A 22,492-nucleotide genomic window follows, 5' to 3' on the forward strand; every position below is an offset into this window, starting at 1 on the left:
ACATCTCTATAACATCTGTCTGTGTATTACTACATCTCTATAACATCTGTCTGTGTATTACTACATCTCTATAACATCTGTCTGTGTATTATACATCTCTATAACATCTCTATAACATCTGTCTGTGTATTACTACATCTCTATAACATCTGTCTGTGTATTACTACATCTCTATAACATCTGTCTGTGTATTACTACATCTCTATAACATCTGTCTGTGTATTACTACATCTCTATAACATCGGTCTGTGTATTACTACATCTCTATAACATCTGTCTGTGTATTACTGCATCTCTATAACATCTCTATAACATCTGTCTGTGTATTACTACATCTCTATAACATCTGTCTGTGTATTACTACATCTCTATAACATCTGTCTGTGTATTACTACATCTCTATAACATCTGTCTGTGTATTACTACATCTCTATAACATCTGTCTGTGTATTACTGCATCTCTATAACATCTCTATAACATCGGTCTGTGTATTACTACATCTCTATAACATCTGTCTGTGTATTACTACATCTCTATAACATCTGTCTGTGTATTACTACATCTCTATAACATCTGTCTGTGTATTACTACATCTCTATAACATCTGTCTGTGTATTACTACATCTCTATAACATCTGTCTGTGTATTACTACATCTCTATAACATCTGTCTGTGTATTACTGCATCTCTATAACATCTGTCTGTGTATTACTACATCTCTATAACATCTGTCTGTGTATTACTAAATTTCTATAACATCTGTCTGTGTATTACTACATCTCTATAACATCTGTCTGTGTATTACTACATCTCTATAACATCTCTATAACATCTGTCTGTGTATTACTACATCTCTATAACATCGTCTGTGTATTACTACATCTCTATAAAATATAACATCTGTCTGTGTATTACTACATCTATAACATTCTATAACATCTGTCTGTGTATTACTACATCTCTATAACATCGTCTGTGTATTACTACATCTCTATAACATCTGTCTGTGTATTATACATCTCTATAACATCTGTCTGTGTATTACTACATCTCTATAACATCTGTCTGTGTATTACTACATCTCTATAACATCTCTATAACATCTGTCTGTGTATTACTACATCTCTATAACATCTGTCTGTGTATTACTACATCTCTATAACATCTGTCTGTGTATTACTACATCTCTATAACATCTGTCTGTGTATTACACATCTCTATAACATCTGTCTGTGTATTACTACATCTCTATAACATCGGTCTGTGTATTACTACATTCTATAACATCTGTCTGTGTATTACTACATCTCTATAACATCGTCTGTGTATTATACATCTCTATAACATCTGTCTGTGTATTACTGCATCTCTATAACATCTCTATAACATCTGTCTGTGTATTACTACATCTCTATAACATCTGTCTGTGTATTACTACATCTCTATAACATCTGTCTGTGTATTACTAAATCTCTATAACATCTGTCTGTGTATTACTACATCTCTATAACATCTGTCTGTGTATTACTACATCTCTATAACATCTGTCTGTGTATTACTACATCTCTATAACATCTGTCTGTGTATTACTACATCTCTATAACATCTCTATAACATCGTCTGTGTATTAACATCTCTATAACATCGTTGTGTATTACTACATCCAAACATCATAACATCTGTTGTGTATTACTACATCTCTATAACATTCTAACATCTGTCCGTGTATTACTACATCTCTATAACATCTGTCTGTGTATTACTACATCTCTATAACATCTCATAAATCTCTGTGTATTACTACATCTCTATAACATCTGTCTGTGTATTACTACATCTCTATAACATCGTCTGTGTATTATACATCTCTATAACATCTGTCTGTGTATTACTACATCTCTATAACATCGGTCGTGTATTACTACATCTCTATAACATCTGTCTGTGTATTACTACATCTCTATAACATCTGTCTGTGTATTACTACATCTCTATAACATCTGTCTGTGTATTACTACATTCTATAACATCTGTCTGTGTATTACTACATCTCTATAACATCTGTCTGTGTATTACTACATCTCTATAACATCTGTCTGTGTATTACTACATCTCTATAACATCTCTATAACATCTGTCTGTGTATTACTACATCTCTATAACATCTGTCTGTGTATTACTACATCTCTATAACATCTGTCTGTGTATTACTACATCTCTATAACATCTGTCTGTGTATTACTGCATGTCTATAACATCTGTCTGTGTATTACTACATCTCTATAAACTCTATAACATCGTCTGTGTATTACTACATCTCTATAACATCCTATAACATCTGTCTGTGTATTACTACATCTCTATAACATCTGTCTGTGTATTACTACATCTCTATAACATCGTCTGTGTATTACTACATTCTATAACATCTGTCTGTGTATTACTACATCTCTATAACATCTGTCTGTGTATTACTACATCTCTATAACATCTGTCTGTGTATTATACATCTCTATAACATATAACATCTGTCTGTGATATACATCTCTATAACATCTGTCTGTGTATTACTACATCTCTATTACATCTGTCTGTGTATTACTACATCTCTATAACATCTGTCTGTGTATTACTACATCTCTATAACATCTGTCTGTGTATTACTACATCTCTATAACATCTGTCTGTGTATTACTACATCTCTATAACATCTGTCTGTGTATTACTACATCTCTATAACATCTCTATAACATCTGTCTGTGTATTACTGCATCTCTATAACATCTGTCTGTGTATTACTACATCTCTATTACATCTGTCTGTGTATTACTACATCTCTATAACATCTGTCTGTGTATTACTACATCTCTATAACATCTCTATAACATCTGTCTGTGTATTACTACATCTTTATAACATCTGTCTGTGTATTACTACATCTCTATAACATCTGTCTGTGTATTACTACATCTCTATAACATCTGTCTGTGTATTACTACATATCTATAACATCTGTCTGTGTATTACTACATCTCTATAACATCTGTCTGTGTATTACTACATCTCTATAACATCTGTCTGTGTATTACTACATCTCTATAACATCTGTCTGTGTATTACTACATCTCTATAACATCTGTCTGTGTATTACTACATCTCTATAACATCTGTCTGTGTATTACTACATCTCTATAACATCTGTCTGTGTATTACTACATCTCTATAACATCTGTCTGTGTATTACTACATCTCTATAACATCTCTATAACATCTGTCTGTGTATTACTACATCTCTATAACATCTGTCTGTGTATTACTACATCTCTATAACATCTGTCTGTGTATTACTACATCTCTATAACATCTGTCTCTGTATTACTACATCTCTATAACATCTGTCTGTGTATTACTACATCTCTATAACATCTGTCTGTGTATTACTACATCTCTATAACATCTCTATAACATCTGTCTGTGTATCTGCATCAAACATCTCTATAACATCTGTCTGTGTATTACTACATCTCTATAACATCTGTCTGTGTATTACTACATCTCTATAACATCTGTCTGTGTATTACTACATCTCTATAACATCTGTCTGTGTATTACTACATCTCAAACATCTCTATAACATCTGTCTGTGTATTACTACATCTCTATAACATCTGTCTGTGTATTACTACATCTCTATAACATCTGTCTGTGTATTACTACATCTCTATAACATCTGTCTGTGTATTACTACATCTCTATAACATCTGTCTGTGTATTACTACATCTCTATAACATCTGTCTGTGTATTACTACATCTCTATAACATCTGTCTGTGTATTACTACATCTCTATAACATCTCTATAACATCTGTCTGTGTATTACTACATCTCTATAACATCTGTCTGTGTATTACTACATCTCTATAACATCTGTCTGTGTATTACTACATCTCTATAACATCGGTCTGTGTATTACTACATCTCTATAACATCTGTCTGTGTATTACTACATCTCTATAACATCTCTATAACATCTGTCTGTGTATTACTACATCTCTATAACATCTGTCTGTGTATTACTACATCTCTATAACATCTCTATAACATCTGTCTGTGTATTACTACATCTCTATAACATCTGTCTGTGTATTACTGCATCTCTATAACATCTGTCTGTGTATTACTACATCTCTATAACATCTGTCTGTGTATTACTACATCTCTATAACATCTGTCTGTGTATTACTACATCTCTATAACATCTGTCTGTGTATTACTACATCTCTATAACATCTGTCTGTGTATTACTACATCTCTATAACATCTCTATAACATCTGTCTGTGTATTACTGCATCTCTATAACATCTCTATAACATCTGTCTGTGTATTACTACATCTCTATAACATCTGTCTGTGTATTACTACATCTCTATAACATCTGTCTGTGTATTACTACATCTCTATAACATCTGTCGGTGTATTACTGCATCTCTATAACATCTGTCTGTGTATTACTACATCTCTATAACATCTGTCTGTGTATTACTACATCTCTATAACATCTGTCTGTGTATTACTACATCTCTATAACATCTGTCTCTGTATTACTACATCTCTATAACATCTGTCTGTGTATTACTACATCTCTATAACATCTCTATAACATATGTCTGTGTATTACTACATCTCTATAACATCTCTATAACATCTGTCTGTGTATTACTGCATCTCTATAACATCTCTATAACATCTGTCTGTGTATTACTACATCTCTATAACATCTGTCTGTGTATTACTACATCTCTATAACATCTGTCTGTGTATTACTACATCTCTATAACATCTGTCTGTGTATACTACATCTAAACATCTCTATAACATCTGTCTGTGTATTACTACATCTCTATAACATCTGTCTGTGTATTACTACATCTCTATAAAATCTGTCTGTGTATTACTACATCTCTATAACATCTGTCTGTGTATTACTGCATCTCTATAACATCGGTCTGTGTATTACTACATCTCTATAACATCTGTCTGTGTATTACTACATCTCTATAACATCTGTCTGTGTATTACTACATCTCTATAACATCTGTCTGTGTATTACTACATCTCTATAACATCTGTCTGTGTATTACTACATCTCTATAACATCTCTATAACATCTGTCTGTGTATTACTACATCTCTATAACATCTGTCTGTGTATTACTACATCTCTATAACATCTGTCTGTGTATTACTACATCTCTATAACATCTGTCTGTGTATTACTACATCTCTATAACATCTGTCTGTGTATTACTACATCTCTATAACATCTGTCTGTGTATTACTACATCTCTATAAAATCTGTCTGTGTATTACTACATCTCTATAACATCTGTCTGTGTATTACTACATCTCTATAACATCTGTCTGTGTATTACTACATCTCTATAACATCGGTCTCTGTATTACTACATCTCTATAACATCTGTCTGTGTATTACTACATCTCTATAACATCTCTATAACATCTGTCTGTGTATTACTACATCTCTATAACATCTGTCTGTGTATTACTACATCTCAAACATCTCTATAACATCTGTCTGTGTATTACTACATCTCTATAACATCTGTCTGTGTATTACTGCATCTCTATAACATCTGTCTGTGTATTACTACATCTCTATAACATCTGTCTGTGTATTACTACATCTCTATAACATCTGTCTGTGTATTACTACATCTCTATAACATCTGTCTCTGTATTACTACATCTCTATAACATCTGTCTGTGTATTACTACATCTCTATACATCTCTATAACATCTGTCTGTGTATTACTGCATCTCTATAACATCTCTATAACATCTGCCTGTGTATTACTACATCTCTATAACATCTGTCTGTGTATTACTACATCTCTATAACATCTGTCTGTGTATTACTACATCTCTATAACATCTGTCTGTGTATTACTGCATCTCTATAACATCTGTCTGTGTATTACTACATCTCTATAACATCTGTCTGTGTATTACTACATCTCTATAACATCTGTCTGTGTATTACTACATCTCTATAACATCTGTCTCTGTATTACTACATCTCTATTACATCTGTCTGTGTATTACTACATCTCTATAACATCTCTATAACATCTGTCTGTGTATTACTACATCTCTATAACATCTCTATAACATCTGTCTGTGTATTACTGCATCTCTATAACATCTCTATAACATCTGTCTGTGTATTACTACATCTCTATAACATCTGTCTGTGTATTACTACATCTCTATAACATCTGTCTGTGTATTACTACATCTCTATAACATCTGTCTGTGTATTACTACATCTCTATAACATCTCTATAACATCTGTCTGTGTATTACTACATCTCTATAACATCTGTCTGTGTATTACTACATCTCTATAAAATCTGTCTGTGTATTACTACATCTCTATAACATCTGTCTGTGTATTACTGCATCTCTATAACATCGGTCTGTGTATTACTACATCTCTATAACATCTGTCTGTGTATTACTACATCTCTATAACATCTGTCTGTGTATTACTACATCTCTATAACATCTGTCTGTGTATTACTACATCTCTATAACATCTGTCTGTGTATTACTACATCTCTATAACATCTCTATAACATCTGTCTGTGTATTACTACATCTCTATAACATCTGTCTGTGTATTACTACATCTCTATAACATCTGTCTGTGTATTACTACATCTCTATAACATCTGTCTGTGTATTACTACATCTCTATAACATCTGTCTGTGTATTACTACATCTCTATAACATCTGTCTGTGTATTACTACATCTCTATAAAATCTGTCTGTGTATTACTACATCCATAACATCTCTATAACATCTGTCTCTGTATTACTACATCTCTATAACATCTGTCTGTGTATTACTGCATCTCTATAACATCTGTCTGTGTATTACTACATCTCTATAACATCTGTCTGTGTATTACTACATTCTCTATAACATCTGTCTGTGTATTACTACATCTCTATAACATCTGTCTGTGTATTACTACATCTCTATAACATCTGTCTGTGTATTACTACATCTCTATAACATCTGTCTGTGTATTACTGCATCTCTATAACATCTGTCTGTGTATTACTACATCTCTATAACATCTGTCTGTGTATTACTACATCTCTATAACATCTGTCTGTGTATTACTACATCTCTATAACATCTGTCTGTGTATTACTACATCTCTATAACATCTGTCTGTGTATTACTACATCTCTATAACATATGTCTGTGTATTACTACATCTCTATAACATCTCTATAACATCTGTCTGTGTATTACTACATCTCTATAACATCGGTCTCTGTATTACTACATCTCTATAACATCTGTCTGTGTATTACTACATCTCTATAACATCTCTATAACATCTGTCTGTGTATTACTACATCCCTATAACATCTCTATAACATCTGTCTGTGTATTACTACATCTCTATAACATCTGTCTGTGTATTACTGCATCTCTATAACATCTGTCTGTGTATTACTACATCTCTATAACATCTGTCTGTGTATTACTACATCTCTATAACATCTGTCTGTGTATTACTGCATCTCTATAACATCTGTCTGTGTATTACTACATCTCTATAACATCTCTATAACATCTGTCTGTGTATTACTACATCTCTATAACATCTGTCTGTGTATTACTACATCTCTATAACATCTGTCTGTGTATTACTACATCTCTATAACATCTGTCTGTGTATTACTACATCTCTATAACATCTGTCTGTGTATTACTACATCTCTATAACATCTGTCTGTGTATTACTACATCTCTATAACATCTGTCTGTGTATTACTGCATCTCTATAACATATGTCTGTGTATTACTACATCTCTATAACATCTGTCTGTGTATTACTGCATCTCTATAACATCTCTATAACATCTGTCTCTGTATTACTACATCTCTATAACATCTGTCTGTGTATTACTACATCTCTATAACATCGGTCTGTGTATTACTGCATCTCTATAACATCTGTCTGTGTATTACTACATCTCTATAACATCTGTCTGTGTATTACTACATCTCTATAACATCTGTCTGTGTATTACTACATCTCTATAACATCTGTCTGTGTATTACTACATCTCTATAACATCTGTCTGTGTATTACTACATCTCTATAACATCTGTCTGTGTATTACTACATCTCTATAACATCTGTCTGTGTATTACTACATCTCTATAACATCTCTATAACATCTGTCTGTGTATTACTACATCTCTATAACATCGGTCTCTGTATTACTACATCTCTATAACATCTGTCTGTGTATTACTACATCTCTATAACATCTCTATAACATCTGTCTGTGTATTACTACATCTCTATAACATCTCTATAACATCTGTCTGTGTATTACTACATCTCTATAACATCTGTCTGTGTATTACTGCATCTCTATAACATCTGTCTGTGTATTACTACATCTCTATAACATCTGTCTGTGTATTACTACATCTCAAACATCTCTATAACATCTGTCTGTGTATTACTACATCTCTATAACATCTGTCTGTGTATTACTACATCTCTATAACATCTGTCTGTGTATTACTACATCTCTATAACATCTCTATAACATCTGTCTGTGTATTACTACATCTCTATAACATCTGTCTGTGTATTACTACATCTCTATAACATCTCTATAACATCTGTCTGTGTATTACTACATCTCTATAACATCTGTCTGTGTATTACTACATCTCTATAACATCTGTCTGTGTATTACTACATCTCTATAACATCTGTCTGTGTATTACTGCATGTCTATAACATCTGTCTGTGTATTACTACATCTCTATAACATCTCTATAACATCTGTCTGTGTATTACTACATCTCTATAACATCTCTATAACATCTGTTTGTGTATTACTACATCTCTATAACATCTGTCTGTGTATTACTACATCTCTATAACATCTGTCTGTGTATTACTACATCTCTATAACATCTGTCTGTGTATTACTACATCTCTATAACATCTGTCTGTGTATTACTACATCTCTATAACATCTGTCTGTGTATTACTACATCTCTATTACATCTCTATAACATCTGTCTGTGTATTACTACATCTCTATAACATCTGTCTGTGTATTACTACATCTCTATAACATCTGTCTGTGTATTACTACATCTCTATAACATCTGTCTGTGTATTACTACATCTCTATAACATCTGTCTGTGTATTACTACATCTCTATAACATCTGTCTGTGTATTACTACATCTCTATAACATCTGTCTGTGTATTACTACATCTCTATAACATCTCTATAACATCTGTCTGTGTATTACTACATCTCTATAACATCTGTCTGTGTATTACTACATCTCTATAACATCTGTCTGTGTATTACTACATCTCTATAACATCTGTCTGTGTATTACTACATCTCTATAACATCTCTATAACATCTGTCTGTGTATTACTACATCTCTATAACATCTGTCTGTGTATTACTACATCTCTATAACATCTGTCTGTGTATTACTACATCTCTATAACATCTGTCTGTGTATTACTACATCCTATAACATCTGTCTGTGTATTACTACATCTCTATAACATCTGTCTGTGTATTACTACATCTCTATAACATCTGTCTGTGTATTACTACATCTCTATAACATCAAACATCTGTCTGTGTATTACTACATCTCTATAACATCTGTCTGTGTATTACTACATCTCTATAACATCTGTCTGTGTATTACTACATCTCTATAACATCTGTCTGTGTATTACTACATCTCTATAACATCTGTCTGTGTATTACTACATCTCTATAACATCTGTCTGTGTATTACTACATCTCTATAACATCTGTCTGTGTATTACTACATCTCTATAACATCTGTCTGTGTATTACTACATCTCTATAACATCTGTCTGTGTATTACTACACATCTCTATAACATCTGTCTGTGTATTACTACATCTCTATAACATCTGTCTGTGTATTACTACATCTCTATAACATCTGTCTGTGTATTACTACATCTCTATAACATCTGTCTGTGTATTACTACATCTCTATAACATCTGTCGTGTATTACTACATCTCTATAACATCTGTCTGTGTATTACTACACTCAAACATCTCTATAACATCTGTCTGTGTATTACTACATCTCTATAACATCTGTCTGTGTATTACTACATCTCTATAACATCTGTCTGTGTATTACTACATCTCTATAACATCTGTCTGTGTATTACTGCATCTCTATAACATCTGTCTGTGTATTACTACATCTCTATAACATCTGTCTGTGTATTACTACATCTCTATAACATCTGTCTGTGTATTACTACATCTCTATAACATCTGTCTGTGTATTACTACATCTCTATAACATCTGTCTGTGTATTACTACATCTCTATAACATCTCTATAACATCTGTCTGTGTATTACTACATCTCTATAACATCTGTCTGTGTATTACTACATCTCTATAACATCTGTCTGTGTATTACACATCTCTATAACATCTGTCTGTGTATTACTACATCTCTATAACATCTGTCTGTGTATTACTACATCTCTATAACATCTGTCTGTGTATTACTACATCTTTATAACATCTCTATAACATCTGTCTGTGTGTATTACTGCACATCTCTATAACATCTGTCTGTGTATTACTACATCTCTATAACATCTGTCTGTGTATTACTACATCTCTATAACATCTGTCTGTGTATTACTACATCTCTATAACATCTGTCTGTGTATTACTACATCTCTATAACACTCATAACATCTGTCTGTGTATTACTACATCTCTATAACATCTGTCTGTGTATTATACATCTCTATAACATCTCTAAAATCTGTCTGTGTATTACTACATCTCTATAAATCTGTCTGTGTATTACTGCATCTCTATAACATCTGTCTGTGTATTACTACATCTCTATAACATCTGTCTGTGTATTACTACATCTCTATAACATCTGTCTGTGTATTACTACATCTCTATAACATCTGTCTGTGTATTACTACATCTCTATAACATTGTCTGTGTATTACACATTCTATAACATCATAACATCGTCGTGATTACACACTCATAACATCTCTATAACATCTGTCTGGTATTACTACATCTCTATAACATCTGTCTGTGTATTACTACATCTCTATAACATCTGTCTGTGTATTACTACATCTCATAACATCTGTCTGTGTATTACTACACACATTCATAACATCTGTCTGTGTATTACTACATCTCTATAACATCTGTCTGTGTATTACTACATCTCTATAACATCTGTCTGTGTATTACTACATCTCTATAACATCTGTCTGTGTATTACTACATCTCTATAACATCTGTCTGTGTATTACTAATTCTATAACATCTGTCTGTGTATTACTAATCTCTATAACATCTGTCTGTGTATTAACATCTCTATAACATCTGTCTGTGTATTACTACATCTCTATAACATCTGTCTGTGTATTATACATCTCATAACATTGTGTATTATACATCTCTATAACACTAAACAGTCTGTGTATTACTACATCTCTATAACATCTCTATAACATCTGTCTGTGTATTACTGCATTCTATAACATTCTATAACATCTGTCTGTGTATTACTACATCTCTATAACATCTGTCTGTGTATTACTACATCTCTATAACATCTGTCTGTGTATTACTACATCTCTATAACATCTGTCTGTGTATTACTACATCTCTATAACATCTCTATAACATCTGTCTGTGTATTACTACATCTCTATAACATCTGTCTGGTATTGCACATCTCTATAAATCGTCTGTGTATTACTACATCTCTATAACATCTGTCCGTATAACATCTCATAAATCTCTGTGTATTACTACATTCTATAACATCTGTCTGTGTATTACTACATCTCTATAACATCTGTCTGTGTATTACTACATCTCTATAACATCTGTCTGTGTATTACTACATCTCAAACATCTTGTGTATTATACATCTCTATAACACTCTATAACATCTTCTGTGTATTACTAATCTCTATAACATCTGTCTGTGTATTACTACATCTCTATAACATCTGTCTGTGTATTACTACATCTCTATAACATCTGTCTGTGTATTACTACATCTCTATAACATCTGTCTGTGTATTACTACATCTCTATAACATCGTCTGTGTATTACTACATCTCTATAAAATCTGTCTGTGTATTACACATCTCTATAACATCTGTCTGTGTATTACTACATCTCTATAACATCTGTCTGTGTATTACTACATCTCTATAACATCGGTCTCTGTATTACTACATCTCTATAACATCTTCTGTGTATTACTACATCTTATAACATCCTATAACATCTGTCTGTGTATTACTACATCTCTATAACATCTGTCTGTGTATTACTACATCTCTATAACATCTCTATAACATCTGTCTGTGTATTACTACACTCTATAACATCTTCTGTGTATTACTGCATCTCTATAACATCTGTCTGTGTATTACTACATCTATAACATCTGTCTGTGTATTACTACATCTCTATAACATCTGTCTGTGTATTACTACATTCTCTATAACATCTGTCTCTGTATTACTACATCTCTATAACATCTGTCTGTGTATTACAACACTCTATAACATCTATAACACGTCTGTGTATTACGCATCTCTATAACATCCTCATAACATCGTCTGTGTATTACTACATCTCTATAACATCTGTCTGTGTATTACTACATCTCATAACATCTGTCTGTGCATTACACATCTCTATAACATCTGTTGTGTATTACTGCATCTCTATAACATCTGTCTGTGTATTACTACATCTCTATAACATCTGTCTGTGTATTATACATCTCTATAACATCTGTCTGTGATTACTACATCTCTATAACATCTGTCTCTGTATTACTACATCTCTATTACATCTGTCTGTGTATTGCTACATCTCTATACATCTATAACATCGTCTGTGTATTACTACATCTCTATAACATCTCTATAACATCTGTCTGTGTATTACTGCATCTCAAACATCTCTATAACATCTGTCTGTGTATTACTACATCTCTATAACATCTGTCAGCGTATTACTACATCTCTATAACATCTGTCTGTGTATTACTACATCTCTATAACATCGCTGTGTATTACTACATCTAGCATCTCTATAACATCTGTCTGTGCATTACTACATCTCTATAACATCTGTCTGTGTATTACACATCTCATAAAATCTGTCTGTGTATTACTACATCTCTATAACATCTGTCTGTGTATTAATACACTCTATAACATCGGTCTGTGTATTACTACATCTCTATAACATCTGTGTGTATTAACATCTCTATAACATCTGTCTGTGTATTACTACATCTCTATAACATCTGTCTGTGTATTACTACATCTCATAACATCTGTCTGTGTATTACTACATCTCTATAACATCTCTATAATATCTGTCGTGTATTACTACATCTCTATAACATCTGTCTGTGTATTACTACATCTCTATAACATCTGTCTGTGTATTACTACATCTCTATAACATCTGTCTGTGTATTACTACATCTTATAAATCTGTGGTATACTCATCTATAACATCTGTCTGTGTATTACTAATACATCTATAACATCTGTCTGTGTATTACTAATCTCTATAACATCTGTCTGTGTATTACTGCATCTCTATAACATCTGTCTGTGTATTACTACATCTCTATAACATCTGTCTGTGTATTACTACATCTCTATAACATCTCTGTGTATTACTACATCTCTATAACATCTGTCTGTGTATTACAATCTCTATAACATCTGTCTGTGTATTACTACATCTCTATAACATCTGTCTGTGTATTACTACACTCTATAACATCTGTCTGTGTATTACTACATCTCTATAACATCTGTTGTGTATTACTACATCCTAGTAACATCGTCTGTGTATTACTACATCTCTATAACATCTGTCTGTGTATTACTAAATCTCTATAACATCTGTCGTGTATTACTACATCTCTATAACATCTGCTGTGTATTACTACATCTCTATAAATCTGTCTGTGTATTACTACATCTCTATAACATCTGTCTGTGTATTACTATTCTATAAATCTCTATAACATCTGTCTGTGTATTACTACATCTCTATAACATCTGTCTGTGTATTACACATCTCTATAACATCTGTCGGTATTACTACATCTCTATAACATCTGTCTGTGTATTACTGCATCTCTATAAATCTGTCTGTGTATTACTACATCTCTAAAAATTCGTATAACATCTCTATAACATCTCTATAACATCTGTCTGTGTATTAACATCTCTATAACATCGGTTGTATTACTACATCTCTATAACATCTGTCTGTGTATTATACATCTCTATAACATCTGTCGTGTATTACTACATCTCTATAACATCTGTCTGTGTATTACTACATCTCTATAATCTGTCTCATCTCTATAACATCTGTCTGTGTATTACTGCATCTCTATAACATCTGTCTGTGTATTACTACATCTCTATAACATCTGTCTGTGTATTACTACAACATCTCTATAACATCTGTCTGTGTATTACTACATCTCTATAACATCTGTCTGTGTATTACTACATCTCTATAACATCTGTCTGTGTATTACTACATCTCTATAACATCTGTCTGTGTATTACTACATCTCTAAAATCTCTATAACATTGTCTGTGTATTACTACATCTCTATAACATCTGTCTGTGTATTACTACATCTCTATAAATCTGTCTGTGTATTACTACATCTCTATAACATCTGTCTGTGTATTACTACATCTCTATAACATCTATAACATCTGTCTGTGTATACTACATCTCTATAACATCTGTCTGTGATTATAATCTCTATAATAGTCTGTGTATTACTACATCTCTATAACATCTGTCTGTGTATTACTACATCTCTATAACATCTGTCTGTGTATTACTGCATCTCTATAACATCGTCTGTGTATTACTACATCTCTATAACATCTGTTGTGTATTACTACATCTCTACAACATCTGTCTGTGTATTACTACATCTCTATAACATCTGTCTGTGTATTACTACATCTCTATAACATCTGTCTGTGTATTACTAACTATAACATGCTGTGTATTACTACATCTCTATAACATCTGTCTGTGTATTACTACATCTCTATAACATCTCTATAACATCTGTCTGTGTATTACTACATCTCTATAACATCTGTCTGTGTATTACTACATCTCTATAACATCTGTCTGTGTATTACTACATCTCTATAACATCGTGTGTATTACTACATCTCTATAACATCTGTCTGTGTATTACTACATCTCTATAACATCTTCTGTGTATTACTGCATCTCTATAACATCTGTCTGTGTATTACTACATTCTATAACATCTGTCTGTGTATTACTACATCTCTATAACATCTGTCTGTGTATTACTACATCTCTATAACATCGTCTGTGATTACTACATCTCTATAACATCTGTCTTGTGTATTACTACATCTCTATAACATCTCTATAACATCTGTCTGTGTATTACTACATCTCTATAACATCTGTCTGTGTATTACTACATGTCTATAACATCTGTCTGTGTATTACTACATCTCTATAACATCTGTCTGTGTATTACTACATCTCTATAACATCTGTCTGTGTATTACTACATCTCTATAACATCTGTCTGTGTATTACTACATCTCTATAACATCTTATAGTCTGTGTATACTGCCCTAAAATCTCTATAACATCTGTCTGTGTATTACTACATCTCTATAACATCTGTCTGTGTATTACTACATCTCTATAACATCTGTCTGTGTATTACTACATCTCTATAACATCTGTCTGTGTATTACTACATCTCTATAACATCTCTATAACATCTGTCTGTGTATTACTGCATCTCTATAACATCTGTCTGTGTATTACTACATCTCTATAACATCGTCTGTGTATTATAACATCTCTATAACATCTGTCTGTGTATTACTGCATCTCTATAACATCTGTCTGTGTATTACTAATTAAACATCTCTATAACATCTGTCTTGTGTATTACTACATCTCTATAACATCTGTCTGTGTATTACACATCTCTATAACATCTGTCTGTGATTACTACATCTCTATAACATCTGTCTGTGTATTACTACATCTCTATAACATCTGTCTGTGTAACTACATTCTATAACATCTGTCTGTGTATTACTGCATCTCTATAACATCTGTCTGTGTATTACTACATCCTCTATAACATCTGTCTGTGTATTACTACATCTATAACATCTGTCTGTGTATTACTACATCTCTATAACATCTGTCTGTGTATTACTACATCCTCTATAACATCTGTCTGTGTATTACTACATCTCTATAACATCTCTATAACATCTGTCTGTGTATTACTACATCTCTATAACATCTGTCTGTGTATTACTACATCCTCTATAACATCTGTCTGTGTATTACTACATCTCTATAACATCTGTCTGTGTATTACTACATCTCTATAACATCTGTCTGTGTATTACTACATCTCTATAACAACATCTGTCTGTGTATTACTACATCTCTATAACATCTGTCTGTGTATTACTGCATCTCTATAACATCTCTATAACATATGTCTGTGTATTGACCTAACATCTCTATAACATCTGTCTGTGTATTACTACATCTCTATAACATCTGTCTGTGTATTACTACATCTCTATAACATCTGTCGTGTATTACTACATCTATAACATCTGTCTGTGTATTACTACATCTCTATAACATCTCTATAACATCTGTCTGTGTATTACTACACTCTATAACATCTGTCTGTGTATTACTGCATCTCTATAACATCTGTCTGTGTATTACTACATCTCTATAACATCTGTCTGTGTATTACTACATCTCTATAACATCTGTCTGTGTATTACTATACATCTCTATAACATCTGTCTGTGTATTACTACATCTCTATAACATCTCTATAACATCTGTCTGTGTATTACTGCATCTCTAAACATCTCTACTAACATCTGTCTGTGTATTACTACATCTCTATAACATCTGTCTGTGTATTACTACATCTCTATAACATCTGTCTGTGTATTACTACATCTCTATAACATCTGTCTGTGTATTACTACACTCTATAACATCTCTATAACATCTGTCTGTGTATTACTACATCTCTATAACATCTGTCTGTGTATTACTACATCTCTATAACATCTGTCTGTGTATTACTACATCTCTATAACATCTGTCTGTGACATTACTGCATCTCTATAACATCTGTCTGTGTATTACTACATCTCTATAACATCTGTCTGTGGCATTACTACATCTCTATAACATCTGCTCTGTGTATTACTACATCTCTATAACATCTTGTCTGTGTATTACTACATCTCTATAACATCTGTCTGTGTATTACTACATCTCTATAACATCTCTATAACATTTGTCTGTGTATTACTACATCTCTATAACAGGAAACATCTCTATAACATCTGTCTGTGTATTACTGCATCTCTATAACATCTGTCTGTGTATTACTACATCTCTATAACATCTGTCTGTGTATTACTACATCTCTATAACATCTGTCCGTGTATTATACATCTCTATAACATCTGTCGTGTATTACTACATCTCTATAACATCTGTTTGTGTATTACTACATCTCTATAACATCTGTCTGTGTATTACTGCATCTCTATAACATCTCCTGTATTACTACATCTCTATAACATCTTCTGTGATACTACATCTCTATAACATCTCTATAACATCTGTCTGTGTATTACTACATCTCTATAACATCTGTCTGTGTATTACTACATCTCTATAACATCTCTATAACATCTGTCTGTGTATTACTACATCTCTACAACATCTGTCTGTATTACTACATCTCTATAACATCTGTCTGTGTATTACTACATCTCTATAACATCTGTCTGTGTATTACTACATCTCTATAACATCTGTCTGTGTATTACTACATCTCTATAACATCTGTCTGTGTATTACTACATCTCTATAACATCTGTCTGTGTATTACTACATCCTCTATAACATCTCTATAACATCTGTCTGTGTATTACTGATCTCTATAACATCTCTATAACATCTGTCGTGTATTACTGCATCTCTATAACATCTGTCTGTGTATTACTACATCTCTATAACATCTGTCTGTGTATTACTACATCTCTATAACATCTGTCTGTGTATTACTGCATCTCTATAACATCTGTCTGTGTATTACTACATCTCTATAACATCTGTCTGTGTATTACTACATCTCTATAACATCTGTCTGTGTATTACTACATCTCTATAACATCTGTCTGTGTATTACTACATCTCTATAACATCTGTCTGTGTATTACTACATCTCTATAATGACGGCGGTGTTTTACACATCTCTATAACATCTGTCTGTGTATTACTACATCTCTATAATCGATCTATAACATCTGTCTGTGTATTACTGCATCTCTATAACATCTCTATAACATCTGTCTGTGTATTCACTACATCTCTATAACATCTGTCTGTGTATTACTACATCTCTATAACATCTGTCTGTGTATTACTACATCTCTATAACATCTGTCTGTGTATTACTACATCTCTATAACATCTCTATAACATCTGTCTCTGTATTACTACATCTCTATAACATCTGTCTGTGTATTACTACATCTCTATAAACATCTGTCTGTGTATTACTACATCTCTATAACATCTGTCTGTGTATTACTACATCTCTATAACATCTGTCTGTGTATTACTACATCTCTATAACATCTGTCTGTGTATTACTACATCTCTATAACATCTGTCTGTGTATTACTACATCTCTATAACATCTGTCTGTGTATTACTACACTCTATAACATCTGTCTGTGTATTACTGCATCTCTTACATCTCTATAACATCTGTCTGTGTATTACTACATCTCTATAACATCTGTCTGTGTATTACTACATTCTATAACATCTGTCTGTGTATTACTACATCTCTATAACATCTGTCTGTGTAGTTTACTACATCTCTATAACATCTGTCTGTGTATTACTACATCTCTATAACATCTGTCTGTGTATTACTACATCTCTATAACATCTGTCTGTGTATTACTACATCTCTATAACATCTGTCTGTGTATTACTACATCTCTATAACATCTGTCTGTGTATTACTACATCTCTATAACATCTGTCTGTGTATTACTACATCTCTATAACCTCTATAACATCTGTCTGTGTATTACTACATCTCTATAACATCTGTCTGTGTATTACTGCATCTCTATAACATCTGTGGTATATACATTTATAACATCTGTCTGTGTATTACTACATCTCTATAACATCTGTCTGTGTATTACTACATCTCTATAACATCTGTCTGTGTATTACTACATCTCTATAACATATGTCTGTGTATTACTACATCTCTATAACATCTCTATAACATCTGTCTGTGTATTACTACATCTCTATAACATCTAGTCTGTGTATTACTACATCTCTATAACATCTGTCTGTGTATTACTACATCTCTATAACATCTGTCTGTGTAAAATAACATCTGTCTGTGTATTACTACATCTCTATAACATCTGTCCTGTATTACTACATCTCTATAACATCTGTCTGTGTATTACTACATCTCTATAACATCTGTCTGTGTATTACTACATCTCTATAACATCTGTCTGTGTATTACTACATCTCTATAACATCTGTCTGTGTATTACTACATCTCTATAACATCTCTATAACATCTGTCTGTGTATTACTACATCTCTATAACATCTGTCTGTGTATTACTACATCTCTATAACATCTGTCTGTGTATTACTACATCTCTATAACATCTGTCTGTGTATTACTACATCTCTATAACATCTGTCTGTGTATTACACATCTCTATAACATCTGTCTGTGTATTACTACATCTCTATAACATCTGTCTGTGTATTACTACATCTCTCTATAACATCTGTCTGTGTATTACTACACTCTATAACATCTGTCTGTGTGTATTACTGCATCTCTAAACATCTCTATAACATCTGTCTGTGTATTACTACATCTCTATAACATCTGTCTGTGTATTACTACATCTCTATAACATCTGTCTGTGTATTACTGCATCTCTATAACATCTGTCTGTGTATTACTCACATCTCTATAACATCTGTCTGTGTATTACTACATCTCTATAACATCTGTCTGTGTATTACTACATCTCTATAACATCTGTCTGTGTATTACTACATCTCTATAACATCTGTCTGTGTATTACTACATCTCTATAACATCTGTCTGTGTTGATTACTACATCTCTATAACATCGGTCTGTGTATTACTACATCTCTATAACATCTGTCTGTGTATTATAACATCTCTATAACATCTGTCTGTGTATTACTACATCTCTATAACATCTGTCTGTGTATTACTACATCTCTATAACATCTGTCTGTGTATTACTACATCTCTATAACATCTGTCTGTGTATTACTACATCTCTATAACATCTGTCTGTGTATTACTACATCTCTATAACATCTCTAGTGTATTACTACATCTCTATAACATCTGTCTGTGTATTACTACATCTCTATAACATCTGTCTGTGTATTACTACATCTATAACATCTCTATAACATCTGTCTGTGTATTACTACACTCTATAACATCTGTCTGTGTATTACTACATCTCTATAACATCTGTCTGTGTATTACTACATCTCTATAACATCTGTCTGTGTATTACTATCAAATCTCTATAACATCTGTCTGTGTATTACTTACATCTCTATAACATCTGTCTGTGTATTACTACATCTCTATAACATCTGTCTGTGTATTACTACATCTCTATAACATCTCTATAACATCTGTCTGTGTATTACTACATCTCTATAACATCTGTCTGTGTATTACTGCATCTCTATAACAGTCTGTCTGTGTATTACTACATCTCTATAACATCTGTCTGTGTATTACTCTCTAACATCTCTATAACATCTGTCTGTGTATTACTACATCTCTATAACATCTGTCTGTGTATTACTACATCTCTATAACATCTGTCTGTGTATTACTACACTCTATAACATCTGTCTGTGTATTACTACATCTCTATAACATCTGTCTGTGTATTACTACATCTCTATAAATCTCCGTCGTGTATTACTACATCTCTATAACAGCTGTCTGTGTATTACTACATCTCTATAACATCTGTCTGTGTATTACTACATCTCTATAACATCTGTCTGTGTATTACTACATCTCTATAACATCTGTCTGTGTATTACTACATCTCTATAACATCTGTCTGTGTATTACTACATCTCTATAACATCTCTATAACATCTGTCTGTGTATTACTACATCTCTATAACATCTGTCTGTGTATTACTACATTCTCTATAACATCTGTCTGCTGTATTACTACATCTCTATAACATCTGTCTGTGTATTACTACATCTCTATAACATCTGTCTGTGTATTACTACATCTCTATAACATCTGTCGTGTATTACTACATCTCTATAACATCTGTCTGTGTATTTACATCTCTATAACATCTCATAACATCTGTCTGTGTATTACTACATCTCTATAACATCTGTCTGTGTATTACTACATCTCTATAACATCTGTCTGTGTATTACTAATCTCTATAACATCTGTCTGTGTATTACTACATCTCTATAACATCTGTCTGTGTATTACTACATCTCTATAACATCGGTCTGTGTATTACTACATCTCTATAACATCTGTCTGTGTATTACTACATCTCTATAACATCTGTCTGTGTATTACTACATCTCTATAACATCTGTCTGTGTATTACTACATCTCTATAACATCTGTCTGTGTATTACTACATCTCTATAACATCTGTCTGTGTATTACTACATCTCTATAACATCTGTCTGTGTATTACTACATCTCTATAACATCTGTCTGTGTATTACTACATCTCTATAACATCTGTCTGTGTATTACTACATCTCTATAACATCTGTCTGTGTATTACTACATCTCTATAACATCTGTCTGTGTATTACTACTCTCTATAACATCTCTATAACATCTGTCGTGTATTACTACATCTCTATAACATCTGTCGTGTATTACTAATCTCTATAACATCTGTCTGTGTATTACTACATCTCTATAACATCTGTCTGTGTATTACTACATCTCTATAACATCTGTCTGTGTATTGCTACATCTCTATAACATCTGTCTGTGTATTACTACATCTCTATAACATCTCTATAACATCTGTCTGTGTATTACTACATCCTCTATAACATCTGTGGTGTATTCTAT

At 32.2% G+C, this 22,492-nt stretch overlaps 1 protein-coding gene across 1 annotated transcript in view; it reads left to right on the forward strand.

The window, feature by feature from the left end:
- The window catches only part of LOC121549640 (mitogen-activated protein kinase kinase kinase 3), a 138,112-nt gene that overhangs the window by 49,976 nt on the left and 65,644 nt on the right, over positions 1-22,492 (forward strand). The gene's annotated exons all lie outside the window — the stretch shown is intronic.

Source organism: Coregonus clupeaformis, chromosome 34, assembly GCF_020615455.1.
Source record: "Coregonus clupeaformis isolate EN_2021a chromosome 34, ASM2061545v1, whole genome shotgun sequence".
NCBI classification, from domain to species: Eukaryota; Metazoa; Chordata; class Actinopteri; order Salmoniformes; family Salmonidae; genus Coregonus; species Coregonus clupeaformis.